This window comes from Macrobrachium rosenbergii, chromosome 12 (assembly GCF_040412425.1).
Source record: "Macrobrachium rosenbergii isolate ZJJX-2024 chromosome 12, ASM4041242v1, whole genome shotgun sequence".
In the NCBI taxonomy this organism is placed as follows: domain Eukaryota; kingdom Metazoa; phylum Arthropoda; class Malacostraca; order Decapoda; family Palaemonidae; genus Macrobrachium; species Macrobrachium rosenbergii.
In genome coordinates, this window is record NC_089752.1 from 61,480,320 (window position 1) to 61,502,819 (window position 22,500).

At 32.7% G+C, this 22,500-nt stretch overlaps 1 protein-coding gene across 2 annotated transcripts in view; it reads left to right on the forward strand.

Moving 5' to 3' along the window:
• The first annotated feature begins 2,884 nt into the window (after nt 1–2,884).
• The window catches only part of LOC136843689 (zwei Ig domain protein zig-8-like), a 190,274-nt gene continuing 170,658 nt past the window's right edge, over nt 2,885–22,500 (forward strand). The window contains exons 1-2 of one of the 2 annotated variants that reach the window (XM_067112254.1): nt 2,885–2,938; nt 3,340–3,729. The gene's annotated coding sequence lies outside the window, so the exon portion shown is untranslated. Of the gene's footprint in view, nt 2,939–3,339; nt 3,730–22,500 lie in introns of those variants that run through there. The other variant, XM_067112255.1, reaches the window with a different exon arrangement.

A 22,500-nucleotide genomic window follows, 5' to 3' on the forward strand; every position in this document is an offset into this window, starting at 1 on the left:
GGAAGCTGATGGTGTTTCCCTCTGTCCCATATGTTTTCAGGCATTCTATTAGCCACGTGTGCATATCATGTCGAAGGCTTTCTTGTTGTCAATCCATGCCATACTTAGGTTGGTTCTCCTTCTCTTGCTATTCTTTATTTTCATTTTGTCAATTAGGAGCTGGTCTTTTGTGCTCTTACACTTCCTTCTGCAGCCTTTCTGTTGGTGGGGGATTTGTGTTTGTATCCTCTAGGTAGTTGTATAGCCTTTCACTGATGATGCCTATTAGTAACTTCCACATCAATGGTTGGCAGGTGATAGGCCTGTAGTTACTTGCTATATTTCCCTTGTTCTTGTCTTTCTGTACTAAGGATGTTCTCCCTGTGGTCATCCATTTGGGCGCATGGTGGTTTGTGATACAATGCTGGAGTTGTTCTGCTATTCGTGGGTGTAGGCCTTGAAGTTTTTGAGGCAGTATCCATGGACTTCATCGGGACCTGGGGCTTTCCAATTGGGCATTTTGTTTAGTTGGTGTCTAACTGTGATTATTATTATTATTATTATTATTATTATTATTATTATTATTATTATTATTATTATTATTATTAACATCTGTTTTACAACTTTTTACTTGGTGATTATAAATTTTTCATTGTATAGTTTGTACCTTGTCTGTACGGCCTGAGCTGAAATGAAGGATATTATTATTATTATTATTATTATTATTATTATTATTATTATTATTATTATTGTAACCTGAGATAGCTTTGTGCAGCCTCGCGCTAATTCCTTTTGTTGACAAGTCATCGCTGAAGATAAATCACTTTATTTTCTTTTAGTGATGCATTGTATTCGCCCTGAACCTGGGACATGTGCCAAATATTAGTGCATACATCTCTCAGAGAGAGAGAGAAGAGAGAGAGAGAGAGAGAGAGAGAGAGAGAGAGAGAGAGAGAGAGAGAGAGAGAGAGATAGAGAGAGAGATTTACAATAATTCATTGTCATAATCATTACATTCTTAACTTTAAGATGAAAAAGTCCCCACATTTCGGCGCTTGGCTTCACTGGAGGTTCCTGTACCTCAGCTCATTGCCATACAAATACGCACACACACTCATACACACACATATATGTATATATATATATGTATATATATACATACACACACACACACACACACACACACACATATATATATATATATATATATATATATATATATATATATATATATATATATATATATATATATATATATATACAATTTATATGTATGTATGTATGTATGTTTGTGTATAGAAGAATGGGGAGTAAGGTTATGCAGGGGAAATATGACGTTGTAGCAAAAATAAAATAATAAAACACAATGACACTTGGAGCTTAATATTAGCCATGAAAATCATCCGAGCAAATGATCGTCTGCTCTTCTCAAGACAATAAATGAAATGGATGAAGATATAATAAAAGTATGTTTATTTGACGTGAATCACTTGACGTAGTGTAACAGATGAAATAAAATCCTGGCTGTTCACTCAGCATTGCGAAACAGATTGATCCATCTCTCTCTCTCTCTCTCTCTCTCTCTCTCTCTCTCTCTCTCTCTCTCTCTCTCTATATATATATATATATATATATATATATATATATATATATATATATATATATATATATATATATATATATATATATATATATATATATATATATATATATATATATATATATATATATATATATATATATATATATATATATATATATATATATATATATATATATATATATATATATATATATATATATATATATATACAGTATATATAAGACATCAGAAGGGGGTGGGAGTGCCAGAATATTAGCCATATGAAATAATTTTGCTGAATTTTCGGTTATTTATTTGTTTATCAGTCTGATTTAGCAAATTAACTTACTTGCTAATATGATAGTTCTTAAATGATTGTCTTTTATTTATAAGGAAATTGCAATAGAAAATACGATGATTATGTAATGAAGGGTGTGGTAAATTTCTTTTAGGCTGGTCATTTAAATGTTTTTGCTTGTTTTGTTAATTAATCATAAAAGTATAAAAATGCAAGCATGACTCAAAAAAATATGATATTCCCTTCTCTTTGCCCACATGTTCCAGGAGCATGAAGAATACATTAAAAAAGTCGGTTGTTAGAGGAAAAAAGGGAACGAAAACATAATTGTCAAAACCCAGCGAGAAACTTGTCAGCCCAGTTACACTACCAGAAGTGACTTTTATGACGTCAGAAGGCATAAAACACTCAGGCAGTGACCTGTTGCATTTATAAACATTTTCCCTCAAGTAAACCTAGTGCTCTTGTTTATAAAAAAAAAAAAAATTCTTTTGCCTTTGCGGCGCTTAAAACGTTTTCGGGAATACCGCTGTAGCATAGTGATAATTTCTACTGCCATTTTTTTGACGTTGGACAAACAAGAGTTTACAGTTCATCCTTTTAAAAAAAAAATATGGGTCTGTAGCAAATGATTTAGGAATCATGACACTATCTAGGGTGGGAGGGTAGGAGAGCATGAGGGGGGGAGTAAGAGGGGAGGAGGTTCTTTCGTGAAAATAGCATCGGTAAACCAGAAGAAGAAGAAGAAGAAGAAGAAGAAGAAGAAGAATGAAGTGGCCGTCTCTGTGAGGGAACTGAGGAGTGAGGGAGAATAGCGTAGACCTACGTAGTTGAGACGTGACTGGCCAAACGGTGATGCGGAACACGTGTTGTGGTTTGGGAAGAGGCAGAGAGAGAGAGAGAGTCAAGGCAGCAGGAAAAGGGGAATAGTATTTGGGAGTGGCCCATCTGGGAAAAGAATGGAGAGGTGGGGGGAGCGGGGGGGGGCTAAGAGGAGGGGATGCCAAAACAACAGCGGTGTACCCAGGGGTCGTATACTCGCTTTGCTGGCGCCAGTGTTTCTCATCGCCTGTATGGAGGTAGTTGATACACAGCGTTGAGAGACTGCTCTCTACATGTCTCCCTCTCTCACACACACGCTCTCTCTCTCTCTCTCTCTCTCTCTCTCTCTCTCTCTCTCTCTCTCTCTCTCTCGAACGCCTAAAATCTCCCTCGTTACGACACTCCCGCTTGTGTTCGTCGTACGCTTGGGTCGTAACAGAAGTGGTCGTGAGTTTCCCACGTGTGTCGTAAAATTAAGAAACTTACGATAACTCGCGCAAATGTTTGTTCTTGACCCAGCGAAAGAAAATGTTTGATTGTAAATGTGGCTGGAGTTATGATAATTATCAATGGTTTTCGAAAGTGTAGTTTTATAATATGTAACGACTGTTTTACGTAGTGATTAAAGGTGTGCTCTCATTATCCGTTTGATTTTAAGGTTTATGAACTGTGAATGATTAAGTAACCAGTAAATTCCATCGATTACAATAATATTAAGTGACGTTATGTAAATATAATTAGTGTTTACCTTAATAAGTGAGCCTTCAAGTTCTTAACTGACACTTTTATGACATATCAACGGTGAATGGCAAAATCATATATTCTTTTATGGTGTCCCCAAAAAATTGACAAATCCAAAGGTAATAAAAATTAAAGAAATCACCGACTAAATGAATAAATTTGTCACCTCGTTCTGGCGCAAAGACATAAATTACGCTCAAGATGTTTTAGGTCCCAGGAGTAAACAACGCCACTTCCGAGCCCTCTCTTCTTAGGAGTCTTACCCAAAGGTACATTTAAAGAGGAGTCCTGTCAGATATTAAGGAAGGTAAGTGCTGGCTACAGAGTTTAGTCGATTTAAATAAAGTTATTTCCTTGTTATTATCAATGTGGAAATCGGTCATTCTCTGACCATTGGTCCGTAAATTTTAACAAATTATATATATATAGAGATATATATATATATATATATATATATATATATATATATATATATATATATATATATATATATATATACTGTATATATATATATATTTGTGTGTGTATGTGTATGCACACACATACACACACACACATATATATATATATATATATATATATATATATATATATATATATATATATATATATATATATATATATATATATATATTTACATATATTATATATATAATTCACAAATATTAAGCCACAAATACCGTTGAATATCCAAACTCAGTCTTCCCTTACTTGAATTCAACACGCCAGGACGGTTAAACGATTAATCCCCCGGAAGTAAAGACGCTGAGTCTTCAAACCAGATACCTGAGAATGACGCGATTGCTACCTGTTGCATGCAAAAGCACAAGCAATAACTTATCCCATTATCCTTCCCCGCTCAGTTTCTCCCCAAAGGTTTAACGCACGACTACCTACTTCCTCAGATTGAATAATGAAATAATGTAGTGCGTAATCTCCCTCGTACTGAAAGGCTGCCGAATGGAGTCGATAAACGGTAAATAAGGTTATTTTTCTGTCCGTCTTCTTCATTATTCGGAAATTGAGTTTTTCGGCCAAAATTGCTGTGGTTAAAGGAAGTGTTATGCATCATGCATGATAATGGACTGAGGAGGAAGGAAACTGGTAAATGGGAATAACAACGTATACTTATTTTTTAATCTCTCTTTTTCTTTAACCCTGGATCGTAAATTTCAGTGAATCTAATATATATATATATATATATATATATATATATATATATATATATATATATATATATATATATATATATATATATATATATATATATATATATATATATATATATATATATATATATATATATATATATATATATATATATATATATATATATATATATATATATATATATATATATATATATATATATATATATATATATATATATATATATATATATATATATATATATATATATATATATATATATATATATATATATATATATATATATATATATATATATATATATTGTTATGTGCTGGGTAGGGTTGGGGATTTGAAATGAATTTTAATTGAAGGTTTGCCTCATGGACCAACACCCAGCTCCTAGCACGTAAGCAACAAATGTAAACAGTGAACCCACTTACCTTGTAATTTATGTTTAAACAAGCAAAAGAAGGGTTAGGTCGCCAGGAAACCAGTGATTATCTTGATTACTTTATTTACATGACTAAAACAACTAGAATTAATCTTGGTGGGCTTGCAATTCAACATCGTTTGCACACTCAATTTGCCACAACAATTATAGTTACAGATGAAATGGAATAAATCTGGTAAGGTTATAGCCCAAGAAAACAAAAACAACAAGAATCTTATAGCAACTCTTCAGTAACTGGTTTTTACAATGAAATTGATACTCTGCAATGGAATTAATATTCTGCAAGGGAAACTCTTGATGGAGCTGTAACATGTGGTTCTCAATGAATATCCCTTTGAGATGTTATCTAGGCGTTGGCAAGGGTAAGATGAATTCTTCTAAGGCAAACGTTCACAAGGTGCAGGTTGCAGAACTTGATGGGCCAGGTAACCAGACTCTGGAAACAATTTCTAGATAAGCATTTACAGACAAAAGATTCTCTCACTTGAAATAATTATTCACCATGCAGTAATGTATTACTCTAGATTTGATTAGCAAGGATTCACACAATGGGGAATTTTTTAATTTATATTACTGAGCAATATCAATTCAGTACTGGACTTAAGTCATGAGGGAAATTGACATACTAGGTTTGTAGACAAAGGGCTTGACATGGGAGAGTGGAAATACTGAAACAAGGGAAAAATATGAGAAATTTGAGTGAAAGAAACAGACACTGGCATTAATTGCTAAAATCCAGACATACCTGTAAACCCTGTGCAGTTGAGCTGAATTGCAATGAAGTTGATTCAGTCTGCCTGGTTTACAATTACATATATGTGGCTACCAGTGGATAAAGACAGAGCACCAAGGGCTGGTGCTAAAGGATACGTCTGTTCACCTCGGTGACTAGCGAAGGAGTGAGAGCGAATTCTGGTGTCCTGGACCTCCCTTAACTTCGGAGGGCGGAGTGACTCCTCAGGTGTCTGAAAAACAAAATTAGCGACCAGCAAAGAGGTTCACAGAAAACAGGTCATATCGATAGAATATTTAAGGCTCAACCTAGCATGCCTACTTCCTGCCATGACTAATTCAGACTATTCCTTAATTTGTTTCTTCCTCACAAACAATTCCCCTACATTGTATGACAATGGTGTCAGGACCCCATACTATATCTGCCACTTGGTCTAAACCCTGAGATAATAGGTGGGAGAGACAAGAACAGGTAATATATATATATATATATATATATATATATATATATATATATATATATATATATATATATATATATATATATATATATATATATATAAAATATATATATATATTTCATTCGTAAGAATCAGTCATGAACTGCGTGACATTGAATTTATCTGGAAATACATGGTTGTAACTTTTACGTACAATATATAAGAAATAACATAAAAAAATTACTGAACATTAAGTTAATGGCCTTTAGCTTCCAGTTTCTTAAATAAAAATAAATCCCATGGAAAATTGCAAGGAGCCTATTAGCAATCCTTCCTTTTTATAGACGTTGCTTAATTTCTTAACCTGTTTATTGATCTCCCCTTTCACAAATTTTCCTTTTAGTACTTTTCCTCTGATTTTATTGAAGATAGGAAGCTCCTAGAAATGTTAATTGGGTCACAAGTCGTTTTATTTTGTATATCTTTAATTCGCCTTAATTTTGTTTTGCTCGGAAGACGATCGTGGTTGCTATTGTAACTGGGTAACAATGATCTCGATATTTGTTATTATTATTATTATTATTATTATTATTATTATTATTATTATTATTATTATTATTATTATTATTTCGAGTTCTCAAATAATAATAATAATAATAATAATAATAATAATAATAATAATAATAATAATAATAATAATAATAATCGCTGTATACTTATGATGTATACGGATTGCACTCTTGTATACAAAAAATAAGGAGCGTTCTGACAACGGTGTATATTTTACGCATATCACTTTGGATTATATATATATATATATATATATATATATATATATATATATATATATATATATATATATATATATATATATATATAAATTTATGTATGTATATATATATATATATATATATATATATATATATATATATATATATATATATATATATATATATATATATGTGTGTGTGTATACTGTAGATATATTATATATATATATATATATATATATATATATATATATATATATATATATATATATATATATATATATATATATATATATATATATATATTATATATATATATATATATATATATATATATATAGATATATAGATATATATATATATATATATATATATATATATATATATATATATATATATATATATATATATATATATATATATATATATATATAAACACATGCATACACGTCTATATTCGTTTATATTCCTTTGCACCCAAAGAAGCAATATTTCAACCTTGAACTCTTAACCAACCCCACGATGTGAAATGTAATATCTCAGCTACTGCAAAAGCTGTACAATTACATCTCCTGCCTCGGAAGGGAGGGAAGGGGACTTGGCCAAGTTGATTATTTCCGAATTACGATTAACAATAATAATAATAATAATAATAATGCCCTAAGTGAGACAGTTTACGGTTTCTGAAGATAATCCTAAAATCCTGTTAGTAGGATAAAGAGATTTCTGTTGAATGTAGGTAGGGCCTCTGGAGAGAAAGGACTGGATGCAAGGTGTTGCTCGAATTCAATTTGCTTTTAGTCTTTCAGAATTCACCAGGTTTTGTAATGACTCTTGGAAATTATGAAGGGATTAACCCAAATTCATGATAATATTGGAATAAAGGATTTCTATGCAGAGCTTTTGCACATAGTGATATCCAGTTAGGGAAGCAGGAATGAGATCTAGTGTTTTTTCCTCCAAGTTTATTTAAGTTAAAGTAATTGTGTTTGCTTTGGGAAATCATGAATTTGTTCTCTAAAGCTGTGAAATGGTTTGCATGGTAGGACCCATTAACACTACAGGAAGTAATGTTTTTTTTTTATACCAAATAATTAAAGTTAGGAATTATATATTTTATTGTTAAAATTGCAAGCAGAATATGTATTTCATAACACTTCCTCGTCTTCTCATATGTGCTCTCTCTGTCTGTCTCTCTCTCTCTCTCTCTCTCTCTCTCTCTCTCTCTCTCTCTCTCTCTCTCTCTCTCTCTCTCTCTCTCTCTCTCTCTCTCTCACATGCTGTCTTCATGTACGCTTTTTGTGTGGAAGCGTGTTTGAGTGTTTTGCTGTATTCATAAGTTACACGTTCTGTATATAAACAAAACCTACATAAAACGAAGTCAACCTCTAAATGCCCATCTTCACTTCTTTAAGACCCTTAAAATTTATCAAACTTCCTAAATTCTTTAGTCTTGAGAAGGAAGCTTCAAAAGTAGTTTTATCAGATACCTCCAAATTAGTTTACATGTCCAGAGATGTATGCTCCTCTCTCTCTCTCTCTCTCTCTCTCTCTCTCTCTCTCTCTCTCTCTCTCTCTCTCTCTCTCTCTCTCCACAGATGAAAAGGAAGAAAGGTATATGAATGACAATACATTGATATGACCTTTTATAATTGATCCTTGTCAATTTCGTTGAAGTGACAATATTCCGTCATTTACAATATATTCCTCACCAAATAAATTAAATGAACACACCTCTACAACAATTACATGCTTATTAGCTACGCTTTAGCTTTACCATAAGACCAGGGAGACAGTCCTTTTGTTTATGAAACGCTCTACGTTTATTCAAAATAGAATTTTTGGAAAATGCTCAGTAACTGTAGACTTTATAAACAATTAATTATAAATCTTCGATGTAAATATATATAGCAAACCGTACCTGAAATTTGTATCTGCCTATGTTCTCTAACGAAAAATTATTATTATTATTATTATTATTATTATTATTATTATTATTATTATTATTATTATTATTATTATTATTATTATTATTGTTGTTGTTGTTGTTGTAGTCAACACTGTTCTTATTGTTGTCACTGTTCTGAGGAACTATTTGGGGGTAGACGTTTATTACTATAACTTCTTATTCCGTGTACCTTAATTTTATGCACTGTATTGTTTCTACATTATTTATCTCTGTATATTGTCCCGAGCTGAAATAAATGAATTCATTATTATTATTATTATTATTATTATTATTATTATTATTATTATTATTATTATTATTATTATTAAATGGGATGATTTTTAAAAACAGTTGGAAAGGAATTAATAATTCGAATTTATTATTCCACTCGGCATTCTTTTTTAACGTACTTTTTCTACTAAAAACGCTTCATATCTTTATATACTAATTAGTCAAACAAATAATTAGGTGCTCATTACTCTCCCATTCAGCTACGAAATCCGTAAACGTATTAATTCACTTAATTCCTCGTTTGCGACTCCAGGTTACAGAATGTAATCAGTCAATTTTCTTGTTTCATATTGCAATTAGATTCCTGCTGAATTTGCTCACGGGAATAGTTTAAGTACTTATATATTTGTGAGATATGTGGACATATTGCCTTCACATTTTTGTACAGCCAGAACAGGTGTATAAGAGTGTATTCATACACACACGAGTATGTATGTATGTATATATATATACATACATACTTATGTGTGTATGAATACACTCTTATGCACCTGTTCTGGCTGTACATAATATACATACATACATAGGCTTATGTGTCACCCTTCTTTGTGGCAAAACTTCAAGAAAGTAGTAAATAACATGATTCAAAATGAAGATTAAGATACAAGACAATAGTCCTAAACCGCATGACGAGCCAAGTAGACGGCTCAAGTTATGGCAGTGTATAGGCGCCATCCAGGCTAGTATAGGGTCCAAAGAGGAATCCACGCCAACACAGCATTTCTTGTCAATGTTCACGAAGATGACTCAGAAAAGATTCTTAATTCAGAGAACAGGACAGTTTTTGCAAATGAAGAGTTTGAGGTAATAGACCCCCCAGAATATAATTCCATGAAAACTATAGTAGCAAAATACCTAGACGCTACAACGGTAGAATACGGAGAAGACGACCTTAAAGACAGTATCGAGAGGAAAAACGAATGGGCTGCAGTGGATGAGGTGATAAAAATCCAAAACAATTCCCACACCATGAAAATAAAGTTTGAAACACCGAAGATGGCAAAGAGAGCCATAGAGAGAGGATTATTTGTAGCCTACCAATACATTCCAAGTGAACACATTGAAGAGGATATATTTGTAAATTTGTCATTTTGCTACAGATGCTACTCTTATGAGCATCTGCTTAAGGAATGCCCTAAAGATAATAACTATAAAATATGCTCTGAATGTTCATCACATGATCATACATACAGAGAATGTAAAGAAAATACGAAAAAATGTGTTAACTGCAATCAACAACATAGAACTTTAGCAGCGAAATGCCCAGTGAGAAAGGCCCTAACAAAAAGAAAAATTCAAGAGATCAAAGCAAACAGAAATGCAACATCTACTACAAGCAACCGTACAAGTTACGCCAAAGTGACAGCCACTAATACAGGAAATTGCCAGGCTAATGCAAATAACATCCAAAATAATATAAGTAGAATACAAGAAGAGACAAGAATCACGATAATAACAAATTTAGCAATAAAACTGGGGCTGCGCCAAGAAGGATTCTACCCTCAGTAATAAACAGCATATTAGCAGATAACAATTTACCTACAATACACTTCTCTAAAGAAACAATAAACATGATAGCAAGCACCATGGAAAGGAATAAAAGACAAGAAAACCATACAAGCAAAGCAGAAGATTTACAAGCAACTCAGGATATACAACAAGATATGCAAGACTGCACACAATATGAAGAAAACACAGCAGAGAGCTCAGAAGACGACTCATCAGAAGAAGACTTTACACTCGGAATTGAGCCCAGTTCGGACTCGAACTCACCAATCCATCCTCAGGACGCATAAGTAATTTGCAAGAAACGCAGCATCAATTAACAGAAGAAATACAAGCCTCACTACCAAGCTTCTCAGGTTTCTCCAACTCTCCCATCTTACAAAATCCACAGGGATCAACTTCAGCATCAAAAGTACTACGCCAGTAGCCAATAACACCAGAAAACGGAAAAGTGAAAGAAAAAGAACAAAATTACTAGACCACTGTAACTCGAATGGACCCAACTCTACGAAGAATTAAAATAATTCAGCACAACGTCAAATCCTGGAAAACAAAGAAATTTGAATTATACAATATATATAGAGAAGAAGACCCTGACATAATATTAATCAATGAACATGGTATGAAACGAAATGAAACTCTGAAAATGTTTGGATATAATACATATACGCAAAACTTTGCATATTGCAATTCCTTTGCAGGAATTGCAATAGCAATCAAGAGTAATATTGGACATAAGATAATAGATGATTTCCAAGACGACTTTTTAGCAGTCCAAATTCAAACTAACAAAGGACCAATAGTGATCGCCACAGCTTATAAGCCGCCAAGAAGACATTATTTCCCACTTCCGGATGTCATGAAGTTAATGAACAGGAGAGAACCAACCTACCTCATTGCCGATCTAAATGCCAGACACCAAATATTTGGATATAGGCAATCTAATTACACAGGACAAGAAATAGTCAGATTAATAAATAAAAATATATCATACACTTAGGACCTGATTTCGATACCTTTGTAGCAAATAACAGAAAAGGAAAGCCAGATATAATATTGGGAAATAATAAAATTCACCTCAATATTGCCGTTACAAGAGGACCAGCAACCTCCTCCGATCATATACCAATGGTAATTACACTGTCAACCAATCCAATAATGATTCCATCCTTAGAAATACCAAATATAAAAAGAGCAAGTTGGGAAAGCTTCAAAAATTAAATAGAAGAAAGAATAAGTAGACAACTAACAATAAATTCAAGTGAAATAGAAATAACAAAAGAAATAGTAGATGGCGAGCTTGAAGAATGGTACAAAAATATAGAGGAAGCAATAAAAAATCATATACCCATAACTAAATACACCACACTTCCACATCCTATTAGTAGTGATAAGCTGAAATTGATACAATGGCACTACAACAACATCCAAAACACAGTACTGATAACAGGGTGGAACAACATATCAATGAGAAGATATGTGTCATTACAAGAACAGTTAGTACAAGAAAACTCAAGATTATATCATCAAAATTGGGAAGACCTAATAAAAAACACAGAAATACAGTACAATAACCCAAAACAATTTTGGAACTCCGTTGCAAGACTGATGGGAAGCAAAACTAATACTTCGCCATACATAAAGCATGGGAATGAGAAAATATATGATGACAAAGAGAAGGAAGTACTGCACAAGGCCTACTGGCAGGAAATATTCCAGATAACGCAGGAGGATAACCAAAATTTCGACAACCAACATGAGACAATAGTCAATGAATTCATTGAACAACATAGAAACAGAGCAAATCCGCATCATGCAGCTGATATTAGCAGACTCAATGAAGACTGCCCATTAACAAGGAAAATAGAGTTATGGGAAATCAAAATAATAATTAAAAATTTTAAACACAAAGCACCAGGAAAGAGTGGAATTAACAAGGTCATAATTCAAAATTTACCAGACATTGCACTCGAAAATTAAGAGAAATATACAACTGGGCCCTCTCAATGGGATATTTTCCAATTATATTCAAGAATGCAATAATGATTTTGATACCCAAACCAGGAAAAGATACTAGTCAGGTAGAGAATTATAGACCAATATCATTACTAGAAGTACCGGGCAAAATATTTGAAAAAATAATTAACAACAGATTAGTGTTGTTCCTAGAAGGTAATCAGCTACACAATAATAATCAATATGGATTTAGAAAAGGAAGAGGGACCCAGATTGCAATAGCAACAATATATGAGAGTATTGCACTATCACAAAGACGAAGGTACCTATGTAACCTAGTATGTAGAGATATAACAAAGGCATTTGACAAAGTATGGATACAAGGACTTCAATACAAAATATTACATCTCAACCTTCCAGACATTTTTGAGAAAATACTATGCAACTTCATCAAAGATCGAACAGCAGCAATCAAGTCACAAAATTACATAGGGAATCCATTCCCGTTACAAAGTGGAGTCCCACAAGGATCTGTACTCAGTCCAACACTATTCATATTATATACATCAGATATGACTTCACCACCAGAGTACTGTACTGATGTCTGCTTTGCAGATGATATAACTCAAATAATTATACACCCAGAAAAACGCACTCGAAGAAGGGATCCAACTTTGAAAAGACAAGTAGCACAAAAACAATGAACCAAATTGAAAGAATAAATCAGTTTGAAAAGAAGTGGAAGATAAAGACAAATAAATCTAAATTCCAACTAGTATCAGTGTCTGCTTACAAACCTGCACAAATAATGTTAGACCAACAACCGATGAATTTTAGTAAAAGCACAAGAATACTAGGAATGCAATTCGGACAAAGAGGAATATCAAGACACGTGAGAGAAAGGCTAAGAATAGCAAGAACACAAAATACAAAGCTAAAACGATTTAGGAATATGAACACAAATATCAAAATCCATTTCTACAAAAGCCTAATCAGACCAATAATGGAATATCCACCAATACCCACGTGTTTAGCATCGACTTCCAATATAAGTGCATTACAAAAATTCCAAAATAAGATACTAAGGTCCGCAGTGAGAAACAATCAAGAAGATGACGGTCTGAATATAGAACAAATACACAAAAAATACAAAGTAGAACCAATTAATCAAAGATTATACAGACTGGCAACCAACATATGGAGCAAACTAGATCAGTACAACAGTGAATTAACAGAAGAATCCGTAGCAGAAGAGAGAAACCACCCAAACAACATAGACCACAGATGGTGGAGAAGAGTATCTTCATATCTTCATCGTGATGAACCTCAACCATTATATTATTTAGAAAAGCCTTGTGAAAAAGTAATATTTAAAATTTACTAAGTAGGTATCATGCAAAATCATTATGATAATTAACATCAAGGTTAAAATGAGGAAATTGGAACTAATTTTTTATTTTATTTTATGTTTTAAATATGATTATACTAATAAGAAATAAAATTTAAAATATGCAATATGTACAATTTACTATGTTGTTATAATGTAAAATTATTATTGGTATTGTGATAATATTAGAAAAATTGTACCCTTACCTAAATAAAATTGTGGATAAACCACACTTGACATTACTCTTACTAATATTTCACTTTCTAAACTATTCCCTACCATGGTTAGCTAGCTAACTGCCCTCACCCTTCTTTCACCCATCTTACCTATCAGCTAAAAAAAAAAAAAAAAAAAAAAAAACATACATACTTGTGTGTGTATGAATACACTCTTATGCACCTGTTCTGGCTGTACATACATACATATATATATATATATATATATATATATATATATATATATATATATATATATATATATATATATATATATATATATATATATATATATATATATATTATATATAGAAATATATATATATATATATATATATATATATATATATATATATATATATATATATATATATATATATATATATATATATATATATATATATATATATATGTTATATATAGAAATATATATATATATATATATATATGTATATATATATATATATATATATATATATATATATATATATATATATATATATATATATATATATATATATGCCTATATGTATGAACGATGAATGTTATAAAACAATATTTCATTCTCTCAAATATAGATATCTTTCCAGTGGCCTGATTTCAGTTGGTAGAATGCCATATTTAATAATGAAGCTCTGAATTAAATGGCCAATAGATAGCTCAGTTATTTACACACACAAACGCAAATTCACAGGCATAAACAAACACAGCTCCTCATACGCAAAGACATACAAACACATAAGCCCTTTTGCTTCTGTTGCTTCTCCGTAGAGCCGAGTTGTCTTTGTTACATTCTCTTTGCTTGAGAATAAAGGCGGGAGTTCTTGTACTCCATTGTTTCGCTTCCCTTGGGGCTATAAACACTCACATTATATTCTAAACCAAACGTGATGGTTTAGAATATAATGTGAGTGTTTATAGCCACGAGGGAAGCGAAACAATGGGGTACAAGAACTTCCGCCCTTCTTCTCAAACAAAGAGAATGTGACAAAGACAACTCGGTTCTACGGGGAAGCAACAGAAGCAAAAGGGCCTATGTGTTTGTATGTCTTTGTGTATGTGGAGCTGTGTTTGTTTATCCTTATGTCTCTATGTTTATGTGTGTAAATAACTGAGTTATCTATAGGTCATTTAATTCAGAACAGAGTTGTATGCTTCATTATTAAATATGGCATTCTCCCAACTGGCCACTGAAAAAATATCTATGTTTGCGAGAATGAAACATTGTCTCATAACATTCATCGTTCATTTCATCTCAATAAAACGTTAAACTAACACGGTTATGCTTTTCCCGGGCATTAGATAAAAGAGTACACCAATGAGAGTAAACATGGTATCTCATTTTTAGGAAGCCAGTTTCATTTCTTATGGTTTATATGACTGAAGGTGCTCATGATATTTTCATATAACAGTGACCATGTATTGTATCAAACAAAATTAAATTGATAGCCATAATAGCTATGAACTTACTTTGGATTCAGAAAAATTGGGCTCTTCTTTCTGATGCCTATAGTCATATGAACTTATAATAATAATAATAATAATAATAATAATAATAATAATAATAATAATAATAATAATAATCCACAAGGATGTCAGTGTAAATATATTACGAGGGTCGAGAAGGTTCAGGAAAGCTCCCGTTTTATTTATATTCTTTTTTATAATTATTTACACTGACGTCATTATGAGATTTTTATAAATAATAATAATAATAATAATAATAATAATAATAATAATAATAATAATAATAATAATAATAATAATAATAATAATAAAAAGGATGGCTGTATTATGCGAATTTATCTTATATAGTGTCTTTTCTATCCTCCTTATGATTCGCTTTTCAGGCTCAGCGATGTTAGTCAGTAACTGGCCGATATTCATGTTGGAAAAGGACAGTGTGCGGAATATTGGAAGTCTTATTACATACAATATTCAATCAGAAATCGTTCGTCTGGGTTCAAGTTCTATTGTAGGTACCGTCGACATGTTTCGACCAGTTCGTTGGTCATCCTCTGGACGTGGTTGCAGGAGGTCTGAAGAAACGAGGTGCTCGGGTTGGTATTTATAGGGGAGGTCATGATCGGTGCTGAATTATGATTGGCTGCCCGGGGCATGTACCCTCGGGCGGAGCCTTCCCATCCAAGTTCTGTTTTCGTCTTGCGTGCGAGCGGCGTTGTAGTGCTGAGGATGAAGAGAAGAATTTCGATCCTCGGATGCCGAATTTTGATTTGCTCGTACGCTATGGGGATCGCTCGGTGCATGTCTCCTGGCTGCCGTGGGGAGGAGAAAGGTTTCTTGCGTAATGTTGAGTGTTGGTTTCTCCTTCCCAATGTGCAATGCTTCCAAGAGGCGTAGGCGGCGGTGGTCGGTAATTTGGTCAATTACTTCGATGTTCGTGATTATGTCATTTCTTGCTATTTTCTGGTTATGGACGGTCCTGGCATGATTAAAGATAGCCCCCTCTTGGGCGTGGCAGGAAATCCTTTTGGAGAAACGCATGGTGGTCATACCGATGTAAGAACCGAGGCATCCTCGGACGGGGCATGAGTACCGGTATACCACGTTGGTTTTCTTCAAGGGGTCCTGCTGAGGGGGGGCTGAGTTGCTGCGCATAACCAGGCTGCTCGTCTTTCTGCTCTTGTAATAGATAACCAGATGTATGTTTCTGTTGGAGTCAACAGGGCTGACATTATTCTTGATGATGTTTTTGAGGGCGCGTTCGTCTTCTTTATATTTATGATGAAATTTCATCATAAATATAAAGAAGACGAACGCGCCCTCAAAAACATCATCATGACTCCAACAGAAACATCCGAGGATCGAAATTCTTCTCTTCATCCTCAGCACTACAACGCCGCTCGCACGCAAGACGAAAACAGAACTTGGATGGGAAGGCTCCGCCCGAGGGTACATGCCCCGGGCAGCCAATCATAATTCAGCACCGATCATGACCTCCCCTATAAATACCAACCCGAGCACCTCGTTTCTTCAGACCTCCTGCAACCACGTCCAGAGGATGACCAACGAGCTGGTCGAAACATGTCGACGGTACCTACAATAGAACTTGAACCCAGACGAACGATTTCTGATTGAATATTGTAATAAAATACTTCCAATATTCCGCACACTGTCCTTTTCCAACATGAATATCGGCCAGTTACTGACTAACATCGCTGAGCCTGAAAAGCGAATCATAAGGAGGATAGAAAAGACACTATATAAGATAAATTCGCATAATACAGCCATCCTTTTTAATAAGACCTGTTTAAAAGAGGGTCTACTCCCTTCAAATAATAATAATAATAATAATAATAAGTACCACTAACTTGGCGTGAAAACGACACGAAAAGAGCTCATTGATAAATATGTAAATATATCCATTTAAATGCTCCATATTTTTCTTCCGGTTATCAAACAACAAGAACTCAAAAGGGTCATTTTATAATATATCTTTTATTTCGGTCATAAAATGAACTGTATTTTATAGTTTGACCATAAAAAAGGAACGTCTGTAGAAATGACTTAGTACTGGAACGTGTGAAGAGGGGCTGATTAACTCATAAAAAGAAGATCTTTATTCCCAGGTTGCACATAAAAAAACACGGTATCTACTTACAACAAAGGAACGAATATTGTTTATATTTTCCTTTACTTTATGTTTTTGAGTCCTTACAAATATACTGACAGAAATATACGCAGGCATTATATATATATATATATATATATATATATATATATATATATATATATATATATATATATATATATATATATATATATATATATATAATGCCTGCGTATATTTATGTCAGTATATTTGTAAGGACTCAAACGCACACACACACACACACACACACACACACACATATATATATATATATATATATATATATATATATATATATATATATATATATATATATATATATATATATATATATATATATATATATATATATATGTATATGTATACATACACACACACATATATATATATATATATATATATATATATATATATATATATATACATATATATATGTGTGTGTGTGTATGCATGTATACAGACGCGTGTGTGTGCGTCTCCTGCGACCGTGCCTCTAGTTCGTGAGGTATTACTCACCTCTTATTAATTTCGGAATTTTGTCTTCCCACAGTGGCTTTGGGGTCCATAAAACTCAATGATCGCAAAAGATAAAATCTTTTACAGCCATCTTGATGACTATTCTCTTTGGGCCATAAATCAAGAGAACTGCTTTGAATTTCCAGGAAATGAATTTTATAACTGAGAGAGAGAGAGAGAGAGAGAGAGAGAGAGAGAGAGAGAGAGAGAGAGAGAGAGAGAGAGAGACTGACCTCTTCACAAATACATGATTCATACCCTGAACTTGGAAGAGGTCTCCATAAATCTATGTTCTCCAGTGATTTACTATTGGATGGAATTTCGACGGATTCGGTTTTTTCTCTATTTCTCATAATTTTTTCATAATTTTTTTTCCTATGAAATGTCCTATTGATATTTTTTTCAGCTTATAAAATTATTTTCATCTGGTTTCTTATAAGTAAATTATCCAAGTTCGATGTCAGTCCTCGTATTTTTATCTCATGTTCGAACTCTTGGTAATGCCTGATATTATTCTAATTTTATATTTATTAGTTTATACCCCTACAGATTCACTGTTTTTTTTTATTTCCTTTATGACAGTTTTATTCGCTTTAAGTGGTAAGCTCTTGTCCTAGATTCATTTTCAGTAGATGAAACCAGTCGTTTCTGGCAAGTACAGTTAAACTAGAAAATTTATTTTTTATTTGAATAATATTTTTTCTTCCTTTTTATATTTTATCTAGAACTCCTGCGATCATGTAACGGGAGGGAACAAAAAGGTGTTGATATGACCCGTACATCTTCACTAAAGCAGCCAAGAAATCTGACGTTAAGACGAACTTTCTGGACAAACGTCAAATTGTTGAGACAGGAATTGTTTCTGTGCCTCAGCCATGGTTGGGGAAGAAAGCTTTGCTAGGAACCTTGAATTTGAAACAGTACATCATTTTGTTCCACCGTTTTTCGTGGTTTTTTTATTCACTCACAAAAATTTATTTATATATATATATATATATATATATATATATATATATATATATATATATATATATATATATATATATATATATATATGTGTGTGTGTGTGTGTGTGTGTGTGTGTGTGTGTATGTGTGAGTGGGCTTGTGTATATATTGCACATTTACATATGTATATATATATATGTGTATGTATGTATGTATGTATATATACAATAGGAAAGAAGGGAGAAACAGACTGACTGAGACCGTAGTCAGGCAGGCAGGCAATCGGACAGTCAGACATTCAAACAGACAGTGAGCACCTGAGACAACCGAGAAGAAGCGCTTGTGTGTCACAACAAAGTGCCAAAGTAATTTACTGATGCCTCTTCTTCCTTCTTTGTCGTCTTTTATCGGGAAATTTATGAGCCTTAAGTTAGCTGGTGCTTTTTGCAAAGAAGAATCTTCAGGCGCTCCTGCCCAAGGTAACTGAGTGTGTCTCTCTCTTTCTCTCTCTCTCTCTCATTTATACATACATACATACATATATATATATATATATATATATATATATATATATATATATATATATATATATATATATATATATATATATATATATATATATATATATATATAGCAAAGGAGTTTGGGGGAGGACAATTACATTTTTCCTTTCCATGTACTTTATTTAGCTGACGTTTCGGAACCATATGTCCTATTTTAAAAGCTTTAAATCAAAGAATAATAATTAAAAACAGACTCAGGCGTTAAAAAAGTTTTTTTTTTTACGTAAAAAAACGAAAGCATAAAAAGAAATATGATAAAAAAGAACAAAGTTTACCGAGTAGTACTGAAGGCAATAACTGAGTGACACTCAGGGTCCGTTTTGGTTCCAACGGAAACTCGCGAGAGGTACAGAGGTGTTGACGTGATCCGGGTATTTAACTGGGGAACTAGCTGTTTAATACAAAAGTTATTCCAGTACAGCTTTGAAGTCTTGAAGCGTCAGCTAAATGAAGTACACTGAAAGGAAAAAACGAATTGTCCTTCTCCCCAACTCGCTGCTATTCATCATGTATAAAGAAACCGCCTTCAACTTGGATATATACAGTATATATATATATATATATATATATATATATATATATATATATATATATATATATATATATATATATATATATATATATATATATTATGTAATAGGCCAATCCTGAAGCCTATACTTTATTTAGGTCTCCGTTTTAAGAACAGAGGGTGGTATCTCGCTTTTCCCAAGATATTGTGTGATAGCGTGTAGCGTGAGCCGACATCATAAGTTATACCTTTACCTAACTAAATTCTAAGGACTACTGGAATGAGATACTAGGTACAAAAATAAACCTTTATTGACAAAAATAACGAAAATAACCTCTAAAAATTACGGAGAATAAAAACGAATGATTCAACATAACTATCAAAATTCTTCTAAGGAAATAAGGTCCAAAATCATAAACACCCAATTATTTAAGGAAAATACAGAAATAACTCATCTGTCATTCAAATCATAAACAGGTCAGTTAATAAAATCAGGTCATTTCAAAAATGTCACACTACTCCCTTCCTTGAAGAGGAACGTGAAGGAGGGAGGAAGGAATACCTGTAAAAGAACAGCGTTATAATTAAAAACCAAATTCACAAAATACAAATGCATAACCACAAGATTTCACTGCAACATGGATAGAGTTTTTCCAGAGTCTGAAAAAAGATCTAAAATGTTTATGAGTTGTACTCACTTCACAAAAGTCCTCTGGCACACAGCCTCCTTGTGTGTGCTTCCCTTTGCACAGTTCACATGCTAAATTATGCCAATAACGGATCGCAGTGCCCACTCATTCAATGATCACTCCCATTATATTCATTATGTAATGCACATATAAACACACTCTCGTGACATCATTTGAGGTCAAAGTACGGTAAGACACGCCTCTTACACTGTGGGGCGTCACGAGGTACACGTACACACACGTACTCCACTTGAATGCTTTCTTCAAATCCGGATTTTATAACCGGTTCACCTTCTAGGATGTTCTAAGCTGAAATCTCATTTTTCACGCCTCGTGTCTTATCACCAAGGAGCTTCTGCGACCATTGACTTCTTGTGGTATGTGAATGACACCCAAGCACGCTGTGTCTAGTCAAAAAATCACTCGAACAGCTGACCCATCTTTCAAAGGTCACCTTTGTGATCAGTTACACACACACACACACACACACACACACACACACACACACACACATATATATATATATATATATATATATATATATATATATATATATATATATATATATATATATATATATATATATATATATATACTGTATATATATATATATATATATATATATATACAAATGTAGAGATCCTGCTTTAATATAAGATTGCTATAATATTTAAGTTATATCAGAGATTTGCTTTTAGTAATAAAAAACTGAAGATTATTGTAATATAGAATTTTTTTTTATATATGATGTAAAGATTTAGATTCTTATAAAGTTTCTCTGGGTCTTCCGTGTATTCATTATTATTATTATTATTATTATTATTATTATTATTATTATTATTATTATTATTATTATTATTATTATTATTATTATTATTATTATTCAGGGAAAAGACGTTCAAAAGAGGTTCGACATTTTTGTATTATATTCTAGTAAAACATTATAGTGACATTACTCTTTCGTTGTTTATGTGAAAAGGTAAATAAATGTCTTTTCTATCTTCTTAAGTTTAGTTATTTCAATTTCGGAGCGGGATGTGGGTTAGAATTCAAGGAATACTCTCTCTCTCTCTCTCTCTCTCTCTCTCTCTCTCTCTCTCTCTCTCTCTCTCTCTCTCTCTCTCTCTAAAGAGAAAAAAGATTACAAAGAGGAATGGGAAATCTGTGAAAGAGTTGGCCCAGGAATGTAATTAGGCTGCTAGAAGCGAAGATCTCAAGGCCTCGGTGGGTTTTTTCGGGAGGAGCTGTTATAAACCATTATTATTGTTACTACTACTACTACTACTACATCTGGGATTTGCTCCATATGGCGTAATTACCCTCGCGTTATTTTCCCTTTCATTGCTTTTATTCTCCTCCATAGAATTTCCCCATCCTCAGACCACCCTCAT